This window comes from Chaetura pelagica, unplaced genomic scaffold (assembly GCF_000747805.2).
Source record: "Chaetura pelagica isolate M959 unplaced genomic scaffold, ChaPel_1.0 scaffold10, whole genome shotgun sequence".
NCBI classification, from domain to species: Eukaryota; Metazoa; Chordata; class Aves; order Apodiformes; family Apodidae; genus Chaetura; species Chaetura pelagica.
This window is the reverse complement of record NW_009952263.1, coordinates 7463774-7487774: the sequence shown is the minus strand read 5'-3', so window position 1 is coordinate 7487774 and position 24001 is coordinate 7463774.

Below are 24001 nucleotides of genomic sequence, written 5' to 3'. Positions count from 1 at the left end.
AATTCTTTGCACGTAGTGGGCACAAAGAGCTGGCTGTTCTGATGTCTTTGTTTTTCCTGCTAGTTTGTTTCTTTTAAATTGCATACATGACTGTAAATCTTTGGTATGTAAAGTACTGCCATTGCTTATGAGAAGCACAGGAGAGACAGAACTTTACAGAAAGGAACAGCACAAAGTTCATTTGTTAGTTAGAAGAACTAACAAATTTGTTGGCATTTGAAGTTCATGTAGAATGGCTTTAAATGAAGCTGCAAAGTATTGAAGAAACTTTAATATTATCAGTTACTGATTACACATGAAACTTCTTGTAGCCAAACAGGGATTCATGGGAAGATGATGTTGACTGTTTCTCCGTGAAAAGAATGTGTAAATATGCACATAATTCATTACTTTTAAAAGGCAGACTATCAGTTAATTTTGACAACTAAGTAGCTCCTCACAAATATGCAAACATTCATGCATTTGCTTAACTTTCTGCACGTATTTTGCAGCCTACAGTTTTTCAGCTTCTTTAAATCAACAGAGAGCCTAACAAATATTTTTGGAAAAACTAAGGACTTCCTTGTGTTGTACTACTACCACACTTTTCATTTAAAACCAAATAACAATTAGATTCAACAGTGAATATTTGTTTACTACCTGCATTACCCCTTGTGTTTTTTTTATTCCTTCCTTATGTAAGTGGAAATGCATGTTGGTAATTAAATGTTGCACTGGGATTACTGGCCACTGCAATGCTGAGAAATGCTGGCCTACATCACCTAATCATTTTCCAAACCTAGTGGTTGTGATTCACCATGAAAATTATTCAAAGACAGTTTCCCCATAATTACTTTCACAAGCTAACAACAATATCACAATAGCAACAAAACCAGCTAGATCTGTTCTGGTTCCTAATGCTATAATATTCACATATGATATATATAGATACACTGTCTGACATTTCCAGCATAGCATGATGCAAGTGGTTCAACCAGATTCATGCTCTCCTGTGACAGGTGAACTACACTGCACTAAATGGTCTGCATCTACCAGCTGACAACACAGGCATGTGGGCATGTGGCATATCCTGGAAAGAATATTGTTCACTTCCTACATTTCAAAAAGACGTGAAGAATCTTAGTTCCTCAATGCATAGAGCAGGCCTTTGGGAATATGAGTTTAACACCAACAAAAATACGTACAGCCCAAGTAACACAGGAGACAGGTAGAGATGAGAGTATAGATGCAATCCAGTCAAGGGAAGACCTGACTGTGACTGAGCCATTACTGAGAGTGCATCACTTTCTTCCTCGTAACACTAACAAGGTCTTATTGGACACATGCTGTTGCAAGCAGCTTTTTGATTCCTTGCAGACTTAGGTTATGCCTTGTGTCTTTTCCAGCAGTTATAGTTCTCCAGCAGCCATGACTGAAATTTGATCGTGAACACATATATACAGAAATGTGTTGTTAATTATTTTACACCATGTATCTAAAAAAGTTTAATATGCTATATTAAGGTTATGGTATTAATGGCCATTCCTGTTTCATTGCCCTCTTTTATTCTGCTATGTCTGAAACTACAGCTTAATCCGCCATCAACTGAGGTTAGTAAGGGTCTTTTCTTGGCATCAGATGGCTTTGGACCAGCTATGTCAGTTCCTCAAGACAAAGACCTTATCCTTTGAATGTATCAGTGCATGGTTTACACTGGTAGCGCTCAGAAAACCAGAAGAGTTTGCTAGGCCAGGGGCAGCTTGTTGGAAATTCATAACTGTTCTTAAGTGCACAGTGGAGACCTTGCTCATATTGTGGTTCTACGAATACGACAAATGATAAGTGAAATTAAAACTCTGAAACTATGCAATCGATTTCCGTTCCAGAGAACTAAGAGAATCCAGCAAGAATGGATTCTCAAGTACTGAGGTGACCAACATTTCTAAAATACATGAGCATGAGAGCTTTTGCTGAGTAAACTATAAACTTCCACACTATTGCAGAATGACTGTCAGTTCCTGCCTCATAAAATCTAAATGTAACTTTTTCAAATAGTTAATCAAAGTACATCACCAAGAATAAGTCATTTCAAGAATTACCATCAACGAACTCATTTGAACCCAGCCCAGCTGCTGCCTGCAGCTTCAAACAGATGCATCACTTATTCCAGGCACTCTCCCGATCCTTGTCCATCGCACCTCCCTGGAAAATGGGGAGAGCAACTGTTACAGCTACAGAGAAGTCTGCAGAAAGCTTGATACCAAATATCTCTTTTTCCTTTCTCAATGTGATTATTTTCTTTTCACTTTTACAAACAGTGACTGGTATATGTTTTGGCAGGCTTCTGTTTCTGGCTTGATTTACATTGTTCATGCCAGTTAAAGAAAGTTTCCCCAAATTTTAGAAAATACATGGTTAAGGGGCACAGATATTACTATAACATTATGGCTTTTGTTTGTTTGCATTTTTTGTTTGTTTACAATATCTCTTTTTCTTTTGGGGTTTTTTAGTAAATTAAAAGAATAGAAAATCATAGCAAATATCTCTCCCCACAGAAAAACTTTGATGGGAAAGTAACTTTCTGCCAGTAGGTTTTTTTTATGTCTTTGCTTTAAAATAAATGTGTTATGAAAGAGTTGCCAAATGCACCGTTGCTTGCAAAAATAATTAAAAAAATAAATTGTAATTGATTCCTGCAACAGAGTTACAATTCTGCAATATTTGCACTCTTCCTAGGAATTCATTAGTGCAACAACAGCACATCCCGTGAATCACACCTGTCAAAGTTTTTTGTAGTAAAATAGGCTAAGGGCACAGGATTCACGTAAAGGGAGAAGAAGGTAACTCACACAATGATTGTGAAGCAAAATGATTCTGGGTGATTAAGTCTGAAGGTGTTCAAGTACACTGAAAGAGAGCCAGACAGTTTAAAATACTTTGAGGCTAAAGAAAACATAAATCACACCAACTTACCATAAATTTGACCCAGCCACTGTTCAACGTACAGTACTATGTAAATCCATTAAGCCAGATACCACAAGTTGTCAGTTTGTTGAATGCTTGGAGGTTTTTTTTTGTTGAACTAAAGGGATTCTGTCAAGATTTTTCTTAATATTAGGAGAATATTGTACACAAAAAACTAGAGATTTTTTAACCTCATTACAAGCCCAATCATAAGACCCTTTCTAATCACAAGATATTATTAGCTTCTTGTTCTTTTCAGAAGATGATCTAATGATAAAATAAGGGAAGTAGAAGAGAAGAAAGTAACATGGGAAAACAAATATGAATATAGAATGAAGAATGGATTAGACAGTATGGATAGAGGATCTGAAAGGAACACTAACAATACCTTCTACCCATGGTCCAAAGAAATATATGGGACATTAGGTAGCGGTGTGTTTTTTCCTACCTGATAAGTTACAGTACAGCCCTAATTCTTACTCTGGAGGGGGAAAAAAAAAAAGAAAAAGAAAAAAAAGAGAAAAAAATTAGAAGTTGAAATTACATCAAAGAAAAATCTGCAAAGTCAAGCTAGCTCTGCAAAACCTGTAGAGCATAAGAATAGTGAAGGTGTTCACAGACATTGAGTTTGCTCAAGACTAATGATAATCCCTTGTGAAATGCAAACTGAAATTTGTTTGCCTACCAAAACAAGGCCTTTTTCTTATCCCCCTTCCCATTCACAGATGCAGGCATGTGTTGGCTTGTTACTGTAGTTTATGAATGTTGGCCTTTATTTCGGAGAAATTAGTGTTATCAACTTCATTTGGCAAAATTTGAAATTGTATGTAAATCTGACAAACTTGGAAAAAGTAATAAAAATTAAAAAGATATAAACATGGCTTTATGAAGTTGTGTTCTCTTAAATAGTTCTTTCACTCTGAAGGGCTACACCAAGCCATATGTGTGTCTTTGTTTTCTTTAATATATATTCCAGAAACTGGACAAGTTCTAATAGCACTGCTCAGGAGAATGACATCTATCATCCAGAACGTTCCCATTATAGCTTACTTTATCAGCTCAATGGGGGGTAGGGGTGATGGGGTGGGGGGTGGAAATCAGCTATACTTTTCATTTAAAACCAAATAACAATTAGATTCAACAGTGAATATTTGTTTACTACCTGCATTACCCCTTGTGTTTTTTTTATTCCTTCCTTATGTAAGTGGAAATGCATGTTGGTAATTAAATGTTGCACTGGGATTACTGGCCACTGCAATGCTGAGAAATGCTGGCCTACATCACCTAATCATTTTCCAAACCTAGTGGTTGTGATTCACCATGAAAATTATTCAAAGACAGTTTCCCCATAATTACTTTCACAAGCTAACAACAATATCACAATAGCAACAAAACCAGCTAGATCTGTTCTGGTTCCTAATGCTATAATATTCACATATGATATATATAGATACACTGTCTGACATTTCCAGCATAGCATGATGCAAGTGGTTCAACCAGATTCATGCTCTCCTGTGACAGGTGAACTACACTGCACTAAATGGTCTGCATCTACCAGCTGACAACACAGGCATGTGGGCATGTGGCATATCCTGGAAAGAATATTGTTCACTTCCTACATTTCAAAAAGACGTGAAGAATCTTAGTTCCTCAATGCATAGAGCAGGCCTTTGGGAATATGAGTTTAACACCAACAAAAATACGTACAGCCCAAGTAACACAGGAGACAGGTAGAGATGAGAGTATAGATGCAATCCAGTCAAGGGAAGACCTGACTGTGACTGAGCCATTACTGAGAGTGCATCACTTTCTTCCTCGTAACACTAACAAGGTCTTATTGGACACATGCTGTTGCAAGCAGCTTTTTGATTCCTTGCAGACTTAGGTTATGCCTTGTGTCTTTTCCAGCAGTTATAGTTCTCCAGCAGCCATGACTGAAATTTGATCGTGAACACATATATACAGAAATGTGTTGTTAATTATTTTACACCATGTATCTAAAAAAGTTTAATATGCTATATTAAGGTTATGGTATTAATGGCCATTCCTGTTTCATTGCCCTCTTTTATTCTGCTATGTCTGAAACTACAGCTTAATCCGCCATCAACTGAGGTTAGTAAGGGTCTTTTCTTGGCATCAGATGGCTTTGGACCAGCTATGTCAGTTCCTCAAGACAAAGACCTTATCCTTTGAATGTATCAGTGCATGGTTTACACTGGTAGCGCTCAGAAAACCAGAAGAGTTTGCTAGGCCAGGGGCAGCTTGTTGGAAATTCATAACTGTTCTTAAGTGCACAGTGGAGACCTTGCTCATATTGTGGTTCTACGAATACGACAAATGATAAGTGAAATTAAAACTCTGAAACTATGCAATCGATTTCCGTTCCAGAGAACTAAGAGAATCCAGCAAGAATGGATTCTCAAGTACTGAGGTGACCAACATTTCTAAAATACATGAGCATGAGAGCTTTTGCTGAGTAAACTATAAACTTCCACACTATTGCAGAATGACTGTCAGTTCCTGCCTCATAAAATCTAAATGTAACTTTTTCAAATAGTTAATCAAAGTACATCACCAAGAATAAGTCATTTCAAGAATTACCATCAACGAACTCATTTGAACCCAGCCCAGCTGCTGCCTGCAGCTTCAAACAGATGCATCACTTATTCCAGGCACTCTCCCGATCCTTGTCCATCGCACCTCCCTGGAAAATGGGGAGAGCAACTGTTACAGCTACAGAGAAGTCTGCAGAAAGCTTGATACCAAATATCTCTTTTTCCTTTCTCAATGTGATTATTTTCTTTTCACTTTTACAAACAGTGACTGGTATATGTTTTGGCAGGCTTCTGTTTCTGGCTTGATTTACATTGTTCATGCCAGTTAAAGAAAGTTTCCCCAAATTTTAGAAAATACATGGTTAAGGGGCACAGATATTACTATAACATTATGGCTTTTGTTTGTTTGCATTTTTTGTTTGTTTACAATATCTCTTTTTCTTTTGGGGTTTTTTAGTAAATTAAAAGAATAGAAAATCATAGCAAATATCTCTCCCCACAGAAAAACTTTGATGGGAAAGTAACTTTCTGCCAGTAGGTTTTTTTTATGTCTTTGCTTTAAAATAAATGTGTTATGAAAGAGTTGCCAAATGCACCGTTGCTTGCAAAAATAATTAAAAAAATAAATTGTAATTGATTCCTGCAACAGAGTTACAATTCTGCAATATTTGCACTCTTCCTAGGAATTCATTAGTGCAACAACAGCACATCCCGTGAATCACACCTGTCAAAGTTTTTTGTAGTAAAATAGGCTAAGGGCACAGGATTCACGTAAAGGGAGAAGAAGGTAACTCACACAATGATTGTGAAGCAAAATGATTCTGGGTGATTAAGTCTGAAGGTGTTCAAGTACACTGAAAGAGAGCCAGACAGTTTAAAATACTTTGAGGCTAAAGAAAACATAAATCACACCAACTTACCATAAATTTGACCCAGCCACTGTTCAACGTACAGTACTATGTAAATCCATTAAGCCAGATACCACAAGTTGTCAGTTTGTTGAATGCTTGGAGGTTTTTTTTTGTTGAACTAAAGGGATTCTGTCAAGATTTTTCTTAATATTAGGAGAATATTGTACACAAAAAACTAGAGATTTTTTAACCTCATTACAAGCCCAATCATAAGACCCTTTCTAATCACAAGATATTATTAGCTTCTTGTTCTTTTCAGAAGATGATCTAATGATAAAATAAGGGAAGTAGAAGAGAAGAAAGTAACATGGGAAAACAAATATGAATATAGAATGAAGAATGGATTAGACAGTATGGATAGAGGATCTGAAAGGAACACTAACAATACCTTCTACCCATGGTCCAAAGAAATATATGGGACATTAGGTAGCGGTGTGTTTTTTCCTACCTGATAAGTTACAGTACAGCCCTAATTCTTACTCTGGAGGGGGAAAAAAAAAAAGAAAAAGAAAAAAAAGAGAAAAAAATTAGAAGTTGAAATTAAAAGAAATATAGTTATGACAAAGAAAAATCTGCAAAGTCAAGCTAGCTCTGCAAAACCTGTAGAGCATAAGAATAGTGAAGGTGTTCACAGACATTGAGTTTGCTCAAGACTAATGATAATCCCTTGTGAAATGCAAACTGAAATTTGTTTGCCTACCAAAACAAGGCCTTTTTCTTATCCCCCTTCCCATTCACAGATGCAGGCATGTGTTGGCTTGTTACTGTAGTTTATGAATGTTGGCCTTTATTTCGGAGAAATTAGTGTTATCAACTTCATTTGGCAAAATTTGAAATTGTATGTAAATCTGACAAACTTGGAAAAAGTAATAAAAATTAAAAAGATATAAACATGGCTTTATGAAGTTGTGTTCTCTTAAATAGTTCTTTCACTCTGAAGGGCTACACCAAGCCATATGTGTGTCTTTGTTTTCTTTAATATATATTCCAGAAACTGGACAAGTTCTAATAGCACTGCTCAGGAGAATGACATCTATCATCCAGAACGTTCCCATTATAGCTTACTTTATCAGCTCAATGGGGGGTAGGGGTGATGGGGTGGGGGGTGGAAATCAGCTATATATCAGAATCTCCAATTAATGTTTTATCTGTACTTAAAATAATATTCTAAAGTCTGATCATAAAAGTGTGGGATTAGACAAAAGACAGCTACACTAGGTATCACTCCCCCTTTACTCAGAGACCTAAATGATGAACTGTACAACTGTACTGTTCACATAGAGCATAGGACATATGGAATCTAAAAAATACATCCCATAGCACCTAAATCACATGATATAAACTAAACAGTCCACAGGTTATGTGTTTTAGCGCCCTGGAATCAAGATTTCTTATGCCAATTGGTAGATTTTTATGATCTTCATTGGTCTTCTATTAAGCTATTTGATCTTTCTGTCTGATTGCTCTCATGTTAATAATTATGCAGGGTTAGGAAAGCTCTAGTTCTTAACTGTGCATATGGGAGGATGTATAGTTATGACATCCCTGTAAAATCTTTGTGAGAAAGATGTGACCCAGGGCAGTGAGGAAGCTCTCTCAGAAGAGCTGACGAGCTGGGCACAGAGCCACGCTGACATAGCTGCCCTGTGCCAGCTTGCTGTACCAGCTTGGGTGGTCACCATCCCTCAGAGCCAGAAAGGCTCCACAGAACCCTGTGCCTGAGGGTGTCAGGGGAATTTCTAGCTCCAGTGCTTTTATGGGCTCCATCTTGACTATGTCAATGTGTCAGAGTCTTTTTGTGACTTGCTGTCTCAGACAGGGAAGCTGCATTTTGCAGGTGGCAGACTGAGGGTCTGTGGGGCTTGCAGGACTCCCTGAGAATCATCAGGCAGGGACTTGAAGCCCACATCTCTGTATCACACACAGGAATGATAGGAACATTTTTCCTATTTACTATGTCTCTGATGGTACAACAACGGTGGAGACTAGCAGACATTTTGTCTTGCAAAAGTTGGCTGAAGACTGCTGCCTTTCTGCTTATTCCAACAGCTCCAGGAAGCAATGCCATGGATCCAAATGTTTTGTGGGTGACCACTCCATTTTTGTTCTTAAAGCATTTCTTCAGGCTGGGCTGTTCCTGTTGCTGCTTTACTAAGCAGCTTCACAAACACTTGGAGAAGCCTAACGGTGGGGCAGAGGCTGATATGGTCTTTAAACCATCTGCAGTATGGGAGAGGTAGGAGCATGTCAGAATCGCTCTGCTTCTGGAGTAATAAGTTGGAATAACAAGATCATTCTGTTCTAGTTTAGCCACCTTCGCTGTTGCACAGGGCAAGTTGGAAGTGGAGGGGGAAGGAGAAACTTCCTTTCTTCTCCTTCTCCCTGCCTGCACCAGAAGATGGAGTTCCTGGTTGGCAGCTTCTGCTCCCCTATCACCCCCATAGCCAGGGGCATGGCTGTTTGTTGGGGAGGCAGGAATTGTTTCATATCCCACTGGACATAATTAAAATCTTCTCCACTGTGTAGAAGACCATGTCCATTTTGGCTGATTATGGAGGAAGGAGCTAAGGATGAATATGGAAGAAGAGGCCAAAGCAGACATAAATGTCAAAACAGTGGGTAATTATCTGCTTCAAGCATGATCCGGCTTGAACCATGGGATCTGGGGAACTCCTGTGGTACCCATGTGATGTGTAGGGAGCCACCTTCTACACCCTAGTGCTGGAATAGTGACTCTGGCAGGGTCACTGGACTGCAGTGCTCTGGAAAAGCACGGGGCATGATTTTCCCATTTTCCCATTATCTTCTGCTTTTTGATTCACCACATGAAGAACAGGGCTTCAAGCACTCAGGTGCACAGGGGAGTGAGTTGCTTTCTGTTTCCTTTCCACATTTGCACATTGGCCTCCGCTGAGAGGAAAGACAAACAGCAAAGAGGGGAGCTCCAGGCACGTTTTTTCCTGCCCCGTTCCTCTCAGCTCCTCCAAGTACACACTGCTTGTTACTGGTAAAAAAAAAAAAGCAACAAAAACCAAAACACATCAAAAAAACCCCAAACCAAAGTAAGCCCTTTCAGCAGCTTAAACTATTTTTGGCTGAGCCATTATGATAACTAAGGTGTATTTCCCCTAACAGTTAATATTTGTCAGCATGGTTGCTTGTAACTCTCCATACAAAATACACTACCATTTTTGCACCCCCATATTACTCAGCATAAAATACTTTTAACAAGTACCTTTTGTCTTTCCTCTGAATGATCTTTTCTGAGCCAGAGCTAATCCTTCCCTTTGTCCCCGACAGTGGCAGAAAGGCAAAGGGGGGTTCTCCCCTTGCTTGTGCAGCCTGCAGCCATGCAGGTCCCCCTTCTACCTGGGATGGCTGTAGGTGCTCACCCCTACGGCAGGTGCGACCTGTCCAGGCAATCCAAAATAAGGGTTGGTGCAAGGATAGGGTTTGGGAAAGCTCTGACCAGCCTCTCCTCTCAGGCTGGTCGTTGACAGCACCATAATATGAGGCAAGCCATGCTCCCATCCCATCCAAGCAAATGCTTTTTCTGCTACACTGCTCTCCCTTCCTCCCAGTGTCTCAGCCAGAAAAGCAAACAGTGACTTGCACCAACGCGGCTGCTGCCTCTGGTTCATCCCAAACTCCGGGTGCACCCCCTGAGAGCGGGGTACGCCAGGAGGGACGGCGAGCACCCGGTAGCTCTGCACGGGCACAGGTAAGCCCAAGTCGGGACGGATGATCACGTCTTCTCGGGGAGGAAAGGAGGAGGGAAACGGCGAGCCGGGGGTGCAGGGAGCGGGATGCAGGGTGAGGGATGCGGGATGCAGGATGCGGGATGCAGGATGCAGGGTGAGGGATGCCGGATGAGGGATGCGGGCTGCCGAGGCCCCACTGCCTCTGCCGTTCTCGCGGCGGGCCAGGAGGTGGCTGGGGTGAGGAAACAAATCCGTGTTTCTTGTTCTGTCACATTTTAAAGGCGCTTGCTCATTCCCGGGTCTGCCGGAGGACAGACACACCCCTCCGGCGGGCCTGGAAGATGTGCTGGGGGAGGAGAAAGGGAGCCCCAGCTGGCCTGGGAAGAGTCGGGCCGGAGGTCGGGCTGCAAAACGCCGGGAGGTCAGCGCTGGCTGCCGGGCTCCCCTCGCCTGCACGGAGGGAGCCCTGGAGCGGGTGTTGCTCCTGCAGCCCGCTTTGAGATATAAATGCTTCCTGGGAGGAAGTGGGTGGGGTGGCTAAGTAGGTAAAGGTGAGAGAGGCACTGCAAAGACTTTCAGGGCTTCAGAAGTTGCAACATAAGGGATTTTTTTAAACTCTCTCTCCCCTCTCCCCCTCACTCCCCTTTTGCTCTATTTCTGTGAAGAAAATTCTGGTCACATTACAAAAAGGGGATGTCAGGGGGTTTGACTGTCATTGAGGTTGAAATGAACTTTGTCACCCTGTTTAAATATTTAAGTCTCCTGACACAGGCAAATACATCACAAAGTGCTAAGAAATACATTTAAAAATACAGCTGTCTTTGAGATTAAGCATTCCTATTCCCACTGTATCCATTCACTTTGCTGTAGCAAACCTGAAGTACAGATTATGGCAAGAAACTGGAGAAACAGAGAAGCAGCTCCATTACCAGAGTCTGTGTACTTGCACATTTTAAATGGTAACACTTTGTTTTAGACTAATAGTTTCAGCCACTCTGTTGATTGAACTGATTTCCAAGAGGTTAAACATCATAATGATATGCATATGTATCAGTTTTCTTTCTGCATCAAGTCATATTAATGTCCTATTCCCTTAAATAGCTGTATTTGCATATGGGTGATATTTAGGGGATTTTTTGGACTTTCTCTTAACAATCTTACCTTCTCTGCACATGTACAGGGTTTCCACTGCCACATGGCTACTTTGGTTGTATTAGAAGTACTAATTTAACTTAGCAGTTAGAAAATGGCCTTCAAACCCCCTTCTGTAACACACCCCTGCTTTGGATGCAACATTAGGGAAGGTACTGGACACACTTCAAAATAAAAGGCCATATTTTTTTTAGGCTGAGTTTGGTAAAATCATTCTTTGGAGAAATTATTGTAATGTGGTTTAGAGCAGAAACCAGTTTTATGATTTAGGTACTCTCAAAGGGCTATAGCCTTCTGGGCAACTGGGGATGTGGAAGTCAGAAGCTGGAGGCACTTGTGCCAGTGGGAGACCTTGGTCGTAACTTGAAGTCTTACCTCAAGGGCAAACTACACACTCGATATCAACAACAAAGACAGACTTTTCATTTAGGTTCATACCTGCCCATGGAGGTGAAGGAACTCATGATCATCACATGGTTTTCCCTTCTTGTGGGCCTCCCAGACTGCTCTCTGTGAGGCTGGAAATGGGGGCTTGGAGTGGAAAAGCTGCAAAGAGCTGAAGGAGACCTCACTTCACACATATTCATGGAAACAATACCATAGAAGTAAAGTAGTCCAGCATGAACTGCAAACCTTCCTTTTGCTGATGGTTTCTGAATCTCCAGCTCTGGTCCCATGATGATTTGGTTGTGGCAGGCTTAACTGGTAGCACAAACAGCTTCCAACCTCTGAATGCATGAAAGATGCTACTGAGTGCCACAGCTGATGACAAGCAAGTAATTTACACATCCATACAGATTGTTTTGTACATTTCTTGAAGGCTTAAAATATGCAAGACAGTTTATTTACAAATATATTGAGTAAATCCTCCCACATCTGAAGGAGGAGACCACTCAGTTTGTGTTTCTGTCCTTATAGCAGCAGAGCTATAGGGGCATAATTCTGAAAAGTGCAGAAGAGTGAGCAGCTCCTGTTGAGGTAAAAGAGGGATGAAGATTCTCCAGGGTATTGAAGATACAACCACTCCAGTTTCCCTAGTACACTTATTTTTTTGAGTGTGTGACTATATGAAATCATACATCACATATTGACATTTATGTTCTTCTGCTGTGTGACATCACTTGTCACTTAATGTAAATTTGTTGGAGCTATACAAAAGCCAAAGTAGATCTCGTGTCTGAAATCTGAGCTAGTTATGAAGGAACAAATTCTTACTGCCTGACTCTTTTTTTTTTTTTTTCTTATGTTTCAGCTAGTGAAAAAATTAATATGAAACCAGGAATTAAGACACAAGTCACAACCTGCGTAAGAGGATTTAAGCAAACTGTGTGAACTATGCATATCTATGTCCAGATCCCACCACCTTTCAGTCACAAAGTAGTCAATTTATAAAGAAACACTTTCAATGAGCTCAGTGGGATTCATTCAGTGTGAAACTGGCATGTTTAAACTGTGGTTGGCATATAGGTATTTTCCTGTGTGTGGGCAGCACAGACACTACCTGCATGACAGTGTATGTGTGACAAACATTTTGGGCTGGTGGATTAAGCGATCTAACTGTATGTTTTGGGCTTATTTGTTAAAGTTTTGTCCTTTTTCAATAAAGCAACTCGGTTTTAACATACCATTTATACTTGCAAAGATAGATGGACATCTATCTGTCCATCTGTTTCATGGCTGGCTTTGGTTTCAGACTGTCTTGTGGAAATGTGTTGCTTCAGGGACACAGAGTGGGGTGCATGTTGTGGGATATGTGGTGGGATATATATTGTGAGTCTGTGGTCCTCCTGTGCATACCGGACGTGAATTCCTTTCTAGCTATGTGCACCAGCTGCCGGCCAAGTTCTGTCTCCTGCACTAACATGTTTCTGCACCGAGAAAGACACTTTGTTCACATCTGGAGAGTAGATCGTGCAAAGTGTCGTGATTGCAGGGGACAAAGCAATCCCACTCATAATTCAGATTAGTCATATACGTGGATTTGAAAATACAGGGTAAAATATCAAATATGATCTTGTCTTCAACAGGAAGCCAGTGAAGGAAACAAAGTCATGGTGTGACATCTTTTCAGCAGAGGGGCTGCTCTGATCTAAATCAACTTTCTTGTGATTAGCTGTTTCAAGTCTGGATACTTGAATAATATTTTTGAATTTTGACCACCAAACATACATTGATTACTGTAAGTAGAAATGAATCCCCTATACCACAGAGGGAAAAGAGCATTTTTGAAAACAAGGATGAGTTTTGTGCGAGGATGGAAGTGTTCAAAGAAAGCCTGAAAGTGATCTGACAGGAGATGTTCTGGGAGAGTGAGACACTGAGTGGTGGTGATGTTTTCAGAATCTTCTAGTGAGGAATGCAGTATGTGATCACACCTAAGTCTCTATAAGGATGATCTGATTAAAAACATAGGAAACACCTGGGAGAAGACAGATGTGAGTAGCTCAACAAATAAGATAGTGGGAAAAGAACTAGGAAAATATTACAAGAGGTCTTCAAATAGGAAAAAAGTAAAGATATAGAAGAAGTAGCAGATCAACATTTTTTTTTGAGTCATGCACGGTGTTTTTTGTTTGTTTTCATGTGTTTATGTTGAAAAGTAGAATTACTCAGGAATCCTCACATATAAGACAGCTACATGCTGGAGAGTTTTTTCAAGTCCCATCTTTGTGACGTCACTGTGATATTGGCACAGACAACATGAAAACCAGTTTTATTTCCAACTTTGTTCACTGATGTAGACAGGAGTGTATGTGCACGTCTGTGTTTTTGTGCTGAGTATATAAATAGAACAACACAGAGTGAACTTACTTCAGGTTTTCCTAAGTTACATGCCCTAGCTTTGCACAGCAAATGAACATGTGAACAGGGTTAAAAGTGAACAAAACCCCCTTAAGTTCTTTCATGTTCTTGTTATTTGAATGTGTGTACTGAAACAGCATAATATTACATACTGAATGTTGGATATATAGTTGTTTGGTTTTTTTCTGACATATCTTGCTGTAATTTAGTTGCAGAAACCACAGCTGTGGATTTCCCAACTTCTGTCCATGAGTCTAATTCGTTGGTTAAAACAATTCACACTATTGTAACATTTTATATTTGTGGTTTTAAAAAGGAAATGACAATACATTCCTAAGAATGTATTTGGATTAAATCACAGACTTAGAGTATTTGAACGAATGTTTGCATGCTACTGAGCACACGTTGCCTCCTTTTAGGTAACAGTGATTTTAACCTCAAAAACAAATTATGAAGGTGGAACCTGGGTAGTGCCCAATATAACGATACAGAACAAAGTATCTGGTAAGGTATTCCCCTTCCGATTTGACCCTGAGGTGGGGGAAATTCAGTCAGTTTACTCAGTCAGTGACCAGGTGGACGTGGTGAGATTTTCATGGTTGAACAGAGTGAGCATATCTGTATCTGTTTCATATACAGTGACTGAGCTAGTACAAAAAGTCCAAAACACCTTTGTTATAGGAAAGAAAAAAAAAAAAGATAAGAAGAAAAAATATTTTTAGGAAATCCAGCAGCAATGGAATGCAATTGGTCTCAGGGAAACTCACTAAACAGCATAGGACTGGCTTTCTCCACAAATCTGAGTTGGGATTTTATCAGTGGGAGAATGTGGTGGGGGGTGAACATGTCTGACATCATGGACATGGGAGATCCTGTGCTGTTCCATGACTTCGGCACCTTGGTGGCTTCACTTGGTCCTGAAAGCCCTACCTTGGTAGCAATTTTGCCTTCCACCAGTAGGATACCACTGTAAATAACTGTGTTCCTTTCCTGAGGAAAACTGGTTGTGGGGCTTTGTATAGCTTTGTAGTGTGCACTGATAGCCAGAATATCTCATATCACTTTATGCAGGAGAATTGCATGACACTGAAGGAAATATCCCTATTGACTTCAGCTACATGATGTTTTGTGGTGTACACCATGTTTTACCAGCAAAATAAAAAAGGAAAAAGATACTGCAATTTTACAAAATGAAGCTTCTTGTATTTGGGTAAGAAAAAAAAGAAAACTTTCAGAAGTAGTTAGCCTTGATCCAGTCATGGTTACTGCAAGCATAGACGAGGTGTGGGGTTCAGCACCGGCTGTAGTCAATGCAAGGAAATCTCACTCCTCAGGGAATAAGACAAGAGGTAAGGAGACCTGTAGACATAGCCTGAAGAAGCTCATGTCCTAGTTCAGCACATTCCAGCCTTGGCAGCTGCAGGGGCAGGATTCCCACTTTGAAGGCCAGAATTTCTGCTGGATTTCTGAGTGCTGGGTGAACAAAAGGTCTGTGTCCTGTTTTCCCAGCTTCCTTCCTGCCCTGCCCCACATAGAGCAGGCTGTGGCAGGGTTACTCTCTTTTTTGTTAAACATGGAAGCAGCTCCACCTCTGCCACCTCCTTCTGTCTCCACCCATTTGGGCTGTGAGCTGTTAGAGGTGTTGCTGCCTGTCTTTCTCCTGCCGTCAAATGTGACAGCAGGTTTTAGGTGTTGTGTATGGGCACAGGCATCCATTCTTCTTTCCTCCTCCTTCAGACCCATTTCCTTGTACTAATGCAGTCATCTGGTGATCTGAGTCAGCCATACTTTTCTACCCTCTAAACTGCTTGGGTTTTCTCTGTGGAAATGTCAGACTGCCAAATGAGAGCTGAGTACCTCTTGCAGACCACCTTCTGGGTCAGTCTAACCACATAGGCATGATACATGTGAGAGGCATGAATTTGCTAGGAACTCACAATGGGGTATTTAGATACATTCTCAGATCTCAGATAAGAGTATTTCCTAGACCTCATAAGATTATGCCTTTTCTTAAAGCTAAGCTTACGCTTCTCAGCAGGGTCCAGTCTTTACATGTTGCCTTTCCAAAGTCTCAGTGCATGTGACAGTTCAAATGTGAGGGTGTGTCATCTGTAGCAATAGGAGGGGAAGATAGTTGTGGTGAAAATATGTTTACTCTTCTATATTGACTATGCCTGTTGAATCCAGATTTGGGGTTGTCACCGTTTGACTCAGGTCCGACAACAATGCTCTCGATCCCCAGGACAGGGGTGATCAGTTTTTCATGCTATGTTGTCTGCCTCACTTGGCCAGGCTTTTTATTTTGCTCACAAAGCTTAAAAAAATATGAGAAATATTAATTAAATTATACATTCATCTTCCAAGGAGATAATATATAGTCTTGCTGACTTTGTTGGAAGCTTTACCTAAATAAAAGACATCAAAACACGTGTTTCTTCTTCTGTTTATTTAGTTTTATGATACACTTTATAGCTTTGTCTGGTAGTCAAAGACTTAAGCAACTTTACTGGGATCAATAAGAAGCACTGATCTATCCTTCAGACTTCCCCAGACTTCTCCCTTGTGGCAGCTCTGGAGCTTTAACGCTCCAGGTGGAGTGTGTCTGGCTCCAGGTAGAGTCTGTCAATATTTTTCATCTGATACAGAGTGTATGTTTTCCATATACATGAAAAAGGCAGGCTCAGCAGTACCAGACAACTCTGAGAATTTGATTTCATTTTATCAAGTTGTTAAAGTTAAGTTGGTTGTTAAAACCAAGCAACTGAAAGGTAACTTCCCTTAAACTCCTGAAAATAAATTGGAAAACATAGTTTTATTTTGTATTGCAATGCTTTAAAATAAACTGTAATTTTCTGGCTTGAAAATACTGTATGTGTTCAGTTTTCCTTGAAATGTATTTTTAAAAAGTAAAGAAACTTTCAAAATCACAACGAAATTTCTGTTGCAGGTTAAGATAAATACTTTGTGTAGTTGAAAAAGTTGTTTAAAAAACTTAAATTTGCTCAAATTTTTAATTTTGCCAGAATCTCCCGTGAATGAAAGCGTTAACAATCACAAAATTTTAATTACTGGCTCTTTAACTGCATTCCTGGAAAAAAGGATGCTTGTCTGTGCCTTATAAATAGGATCCTACAGTCAATACTAGTGCTTATTTTCCAGCAATTTAAGTACCCAGGTACATCTTTTTAAAGGAGACAAAGCAGATCCAAGTATACAGAAGGCAGAGTGCAGATGGCATGTAAACCAAGCTTCCCTCAGTTTAGACAGGTCAATAGACAAGCATTCAAAATAGAGAAATACCTCTGTTCCCTGGCTTGATTACTTCTACGCTTGTGAGTATTCTTTAGGATTCAGACAGACATTTTTATTATTTTTTTTTTTTTGGTGGACACTTCTTTTTATTCTGATGCTCCTACAACTTCCATCACCAGCTAGCTTTTGACCCTCTTGATCAGCTCCAGCTCAAGATGGCTCAGGAAGTTCATCACTCTGCAACCTAGATCGAAAAAAAGAAGCTTATTATTCCACCATTCAGATGACCATAGTGATCTTAATAGTAATGACCAGGTACTTAGGATCATTATTTGTCAAATTAGTCTTGAAAACAGATGCATGCTACACCACGTAGCTGTAGATCATAGCATCTGAAAAAATCAGTCTAGAATTTGCCATTGATTTGAGGGGTAATCTTGGCTAACACTCAAATGCTCACCCAGCTGCACTCCCTCTCCTCAGCATGACTGCAGGAGAAAGTAAGAAAAAAAAAGAATGAGAAAGCTTGTGGGTCAAGGTGAGGGCAGGGAGATTACTTACTGGTTACCATCATCATTGAGCGAAACAGGCTCAACTTTGGAAATTAAATGTATTGCCAATTTAAACAGATGTGGGTAGTGAGAAACAAGAATACAAACATTAAAGCAACACCTTTCCTTTCCTCTCTCCCAGGCTTATCTTCATTTTATTCCCAGCTCCTCTCACTGCTCCACTGAGTGTTGAGGGGAGGATGGGGAATATGAGTTAGGGTCAGTACGTAGCATTTTCTCTCTGCTGCTCCTTCCTCCTCACACTTGTCACCGGCTGTCATGTGGATCCTTATTGAATGTATGCTCTCCATGGATTGTATTTCCTTCAATAATATCTCTGGCATGATCCTCTCTTTGGGCTGCTGGTGAATATCTGCTCTGGTGCCTGAAGAACCTCTTCCTCCTCTGACATGGGTGTTTCCTTTGTTGTTCCTCACTCTTCTTTCCCGCTCCTCCTCTGCCTGTCTAGTGTTCTTTGCCCATTTCTAAGTATGTTTTCAGAGAGGCCATAGACCCTTCTGTGTCCAGAGGTGGGTCATTGGGGAAATCTGCTAATGGTGCCTGTGCCCAGTGTGAGACAGCCCCCCAAGTTTCTTCTCGCGGAGGTCACCCTACAGCCATCCTACTGCCAAAACCTGGCAAAATACAGCCAATACAATGGTACATATGTGAGCTTCCATTCCTGGTCCTTTCCTTTTCTGAGGAAGATGCAGTGACACTGCAAAGAAGCCTGGTAGAGCTTATGACAACTCCAGCACCATACAGAGGGAGAAGTAGTGAGAGAGACATTCATTGTACGTGCCTGAGGCTTAAAAGGCAACTCCCTGGATCTAGGAAAGTTGCATTATACCAAAATTAGCTCATACTGAAAAATGCTTGTTCACTAATGGCAATAGTAACTGTGTCACGTGTTCACTACAGAGATGCCCAAGGACACTCACCTGTAGTGTATTAAAAATGAAGAGATCAGAAATGTGTTAACACTGGATAGATAAAATATTTAAATGGTTATAGCTAGATGGACTATGGAGATACTAATCTGATATGTATGTGTGCACTGTACATTTTTATACTAGAGTTGAAGCATAAATGACCCCATTAAATCTTGTTATTTTCCTAATCCAATGAGCACTTAATCTCATGGCAAGTGCTGGAAATAATTATTAATTTATACACTTGTTTTTCTGCCTCACATTTGATGTCAACAAGGAGTGTGCCTCCTAATCAGTTAAAACACCTGGCAGATAAAGTAGTGAATGAAAATCAAGGATGTGCTCTTCCTAGGAAGGGGACTGTTGGTGTTTTTTCTTTGGTCTGAGATGTTATTGATTCCTAAAATAAATGTATTATACACGCAGAAAAGCTTTCATAGGACAGACTCTACTCTGTGTTAGCAACCACCAAGACAAGGGTGAAAAGTAAAAATCTTTGTGATTCTCAAATTGCCTCAGCCTGCTGCCTTATTTGCCACTAACTCATTGCATTTTCCAGCTGCGAATAGGTAGAAGGACTCCACTCTTTTTCAACACTCCTGACCTCTCTCACCTCTCAGATGTCTGCCATAATAAGTTGGGTCAAGAAGGCTATGTAAATGTTAGATGTATGAGTTATGCTGGTTCCCTTTTCCCTCCTAGAAGAGCAAACTATGAAGACCATTGCAAGGAGAATCTTGTTCTTTTGCGCTCCTGCATGAGCTGTAGCAGATATAGTGAGTCTCTTCTGGTCACCAAGGACTTTTTTGATGGTCATATATTTGTAAGTGTATTAACCTCAATTCTGTCACACTCTTCCTCACTTCTCTTGGGAAACACTTCACTCCCTTCTTTAGGAGCAATTCATGTGCATGCTGGGACTTACTTTGGGTGCACTGTTCTAACCCAGCAATGTTGTAGGGGTGGAAGTGGGTGCCATGGAGAAGGATAAGCCCCCTCACCTGGGGGCCTTACTGCTACAGACCAACATAGTGCGACTTGCAGGAGAAGGTCATGGCTGTCACAGCTTAGATGAGGACAGAGCAACAAACAAAAAACATATAGATATTGCACAGTGGATTTTTTTGCCCCAACTCACCACACCTCTGCATATGTTTATTACGGGTTTAGATGCAATTATATGTTGCTAAAAAGAAGTACTATCCTTTGTCATAATAACTGGAAAAAAAGATGATGCTTTTGCTCTCATGGCTGTAGTCTGGAACATAATACAAGCATTAAAACGTCAGCTAAGAAAGGAAGGTTAAGGAATTCTTCAGAATAGATAAGCTTGGAGTTATTTTTAACACAGGTGTTTCTGTAATGGTGCTACCCTCTATGAGGAAACTTCACAGTTCTCCGTAACACTCGCACTAGGTGTTACACCTTTGCAGAATGATGGCTTAGTCACTTTGGCTGTAATGTAATAGGATTAGGAACACTCGCAGAATCTACTCCTGTTAAAGATACTTTCCCTTTCACAGTCCATGCTTTTCACCTACATATTTATTTCTGTATTTGTCTTTACAATGTTTCTTATAAAAAAGAAAAACTACATTTGAAATTTTGGGAGGCTATCTGCCACTTCTTAAATAACTCCACTGAAAATGGTAAATGGGAAATCAAGAGGCTATACCCGTTGAAAACAATGTGACCCAAACTATGTTCATTGAGACAAAATAGCTACAAGGCTTCCTACAGTCAGTCCATCAGTTTCATCACATCTAACCAAGACATGTAAGGCAAGATCCAGACCTTACCTAATATCTAGAAATACTACACTAACGACCACATGAGAAATACACTCTCTTAAATTTCAAGCTCAAGAATGACAGTGAAACAGGGACAATAATGAGAAAAGTTGTTGAGAATTTCAGGAAGTAATAGTGGTGTTCTTACACCTTTGAGTAGCAAAGTCACTGATTGAGAGAGTCTTTGGATTATTCTATCATGTTTAGATAATGTTTGTAGAGTGAATGCTGAGCAAAATTACAGCTTGTCTTTCAATAGCCTTTATCCTTCTGCCTTCTTTCTGCTGTAGTGAAGCATCTGAAAAGGGAAAAATCATGTGTGGAATTCTTAACATGTTGCAGATATGTTTCCTAAGGATAAGGGCTATGACAATATCACATCTGCTGGACATAAAATCAAGGGTGTATTTTCATCAAAGGCTGATTGCATTGAAATATAGGGAAATGCTTTGCTGAGTCACATATGCTCCATGTGCACAAGTATCTGTTGTCAGAACACAATGGTGTGACTGTAGAACTGAAGTGACACTGAAAAGTGTTGAAAGACTCTACCGAGGCTTTAATATTGTGAAATGTTTGAAAACCGTATTTGTATTCTTTGTAGGCATAACTGACTGGTTCTCAGCCAGAATAAGCAAATAGGGGACCAGTTTTGGGTCTTGGGTCAATGAGATGATTCCTCCATCCTACATTATTCAGAATGTGGTCTGTGAATGTTTACTCCTAGTTTAGGATATTAAATAGGAATTTAAAGTAAGATTAAGTTTTAGAGACTTATGGACAACCCTCATGTATCATCTGGCATAACTCTAGGTCAAATTTCTGAAGGGCAGATCTCCTGTGTATGCATACTTAGATCTGGAAAGTTGCTTCTGCACCTTAACTTCTGTTACAAGTGCAAATCTACAGATTGAACCAATCAAGTCTTAGTGTGAATTGCACAATTAAAAAAGTTAATTATTAAACATGCATATCCTTGTGCCAGTTTAAGAATCAGGAAGCAGATGATGAAAGCCTAAATTCCATGTGTGGATAAAAATCCTTGACATTAGCCTATTAAAAGTGATTCTTCTCTTGGTGGCTTAACCAAAGCTATTACAGGGACCAGGTTTCAGAAAAAGTATTTGATTGATTGGTTAATCTACTGAACAACCCTGACTCATATTAATAAGGTTATTATCCGATGTGTGGTCTTTGAAAGCCACGTCTGTATTTCCAACTCTTCCTTTCATCTCCTGGATGACCTTGAAGACAGCATTGCCCAGTGCTTGAGTTTTCCCATTAAAAATGGCAGCAATATTTCCTCACCTTTGTAAAACTCCATGAAAGCATTTAATGAAAAGCATTTCACAGGAGTTGGGTATTATTCTTACAACTGATCTATTATTGTGACAATTCTTGTAGGTTATGAGAGAGAAGAAATTTCGTCTGCCAGCAGGCAGCCAGGGAGGAACTTGTAGCTGGTGTAGCTACAGATGATCTGTAGGTGCAGAATGGTTTGAGGTCAAATCCGCAATAACTATAGATTTTCACAAGTGTTAAAAGCCGCTGGATGACAGTAACGGGAAAGACTATGATATCCCAAGGAAAAAAAATTGTGATAAACTTTCCTTGTAATTGGTTTGCATCAGTCAGAATACCTGTGAAACACAAAGGTCAAGCAACTTATTTTAAAACCCCCCTATGTGAATCTAAGATTATACCTGACATTTTCAAAACCTCGAAAATTAGGGGAAGGGCTGCAGCCCTGAGGATTGTGGTCTCTCAGGCTGACTGGAGGAGAGATTATATTAAACATTTTGAGACCTGAATGATCCATACTGTATTAGAGAAGATTTACAAGATCCTCAGAGTACGCTTGAAACATCTGACTGAGAGAGAGACTGTGGACTTTCTGCTTTCTTGGTAGAGATTCTCAAGGGCACTATTAAGGAATCAACTATTGTGATTGATGGAAAAATAAAGAAATTGAAGAAGAAATGAAGACAAACTATAATGTGGACTTTTTCCCACGGTCCCATGATATCTTCAACATTAAGTGATTTTGGCAGATAATTTCTACTATGAAGCATGTGGATAGCCAGAAGGCTATTAAGAGAGAATGATGCTATAATATAAGCATGGAGGATTCTTATAAAGTGTATCTTTCTCTCATTCAAAGTACATGATGAAAAATGATGTGTCCAGAGTGCTAACAAATTATAACAAAGTATAAATTCTCCCTATGTATATATATATTACTAAACTACATTTATTATCATAAGCTACCATTCTCCCCTCACACCCCTGCTATGCATTTCCTATTTATAGAAAGAATTTCAACTATATCTTTTAGCTAATCACAGCCAGCTCCATACGCAGGCTGACAATATGCCTGAGGAGATAATATGTCTGGTCAGTTAGACCAGTATGCGGTAGATGTAAGATGCTTAAATGGGAATGTAGAATTCTGGTGAAATAAGACCCCGTGTTCACTTTGCACAGATGAAAGTGATCTCCATCATGTGCAAGATGATAGGGGATAAGACTCCTCCTTTCTCCCTGATACAAATTTAATCTGAGTGACGTAATGAATATACACATACATCTAGATGAATTCTCTCTCTCTCTCACCTGCTTTACAGCTTACGGAGTTGTCCTATTAGTTTGTCTTTCCCAGTTTGTGAATAGATTCATTTATTCATTTTTGTTAATTCATAATTGTGTGTGATTCATTAAAGAATGAATCTTTCTGAAGAATGACCGTGAGCCTTTGGATAACTACAGAGCTGTGCTCAAAGTGATGCTACTGGTCACTTCATCTGCATGGTATTGCTCCCAGTCTCTGCCTGAGCAATTGCAAGTTTAATGTAAATATAAAGCTTCTATTTCTAGCTTAAGAGGGGCCCAAAACATGTCCAAGACATCTGGTTTTCTTCCATGCAACCATAGGTTTAATAGAAGGCTTTCCTTTTTCCTGTTAACTGTGTCAAATTTTTATACTTTCACTATGATCATTATGAGAATATATCATTCCCAAGAGCATGTTCATTTTCCACTTTTTCCTTTTGCCCAAGGAAAGAATAGAGGAGCATTTTGCAGAGCTAGATGAGGCAGACTGGCACTCAAAATATCATTTTCCAGTGCTTATTTTAAACCTCGTTCTTCCTGGGCCAAATCGGACAGACTTCAGTCTGTAACCAGTTTCTTTCAAGGTGTATCTCCTTGCATCTGTGCCAGTACTCTGTGCAGGAGGATTATGTGGTACTAGCTGCAGTAATGTCAATACTGGTGCCAATATTTTGATTTGCATTAAAGCCAATGCTTTGGCCTTGTATTTAAAAAGCAAAACCCAAAATCCAGTTCTTTCTTATGGCAGAGATGATGTCAGGCACAGTAAAATGTTTTAAGAGCCATTTAATGACTGCATTGG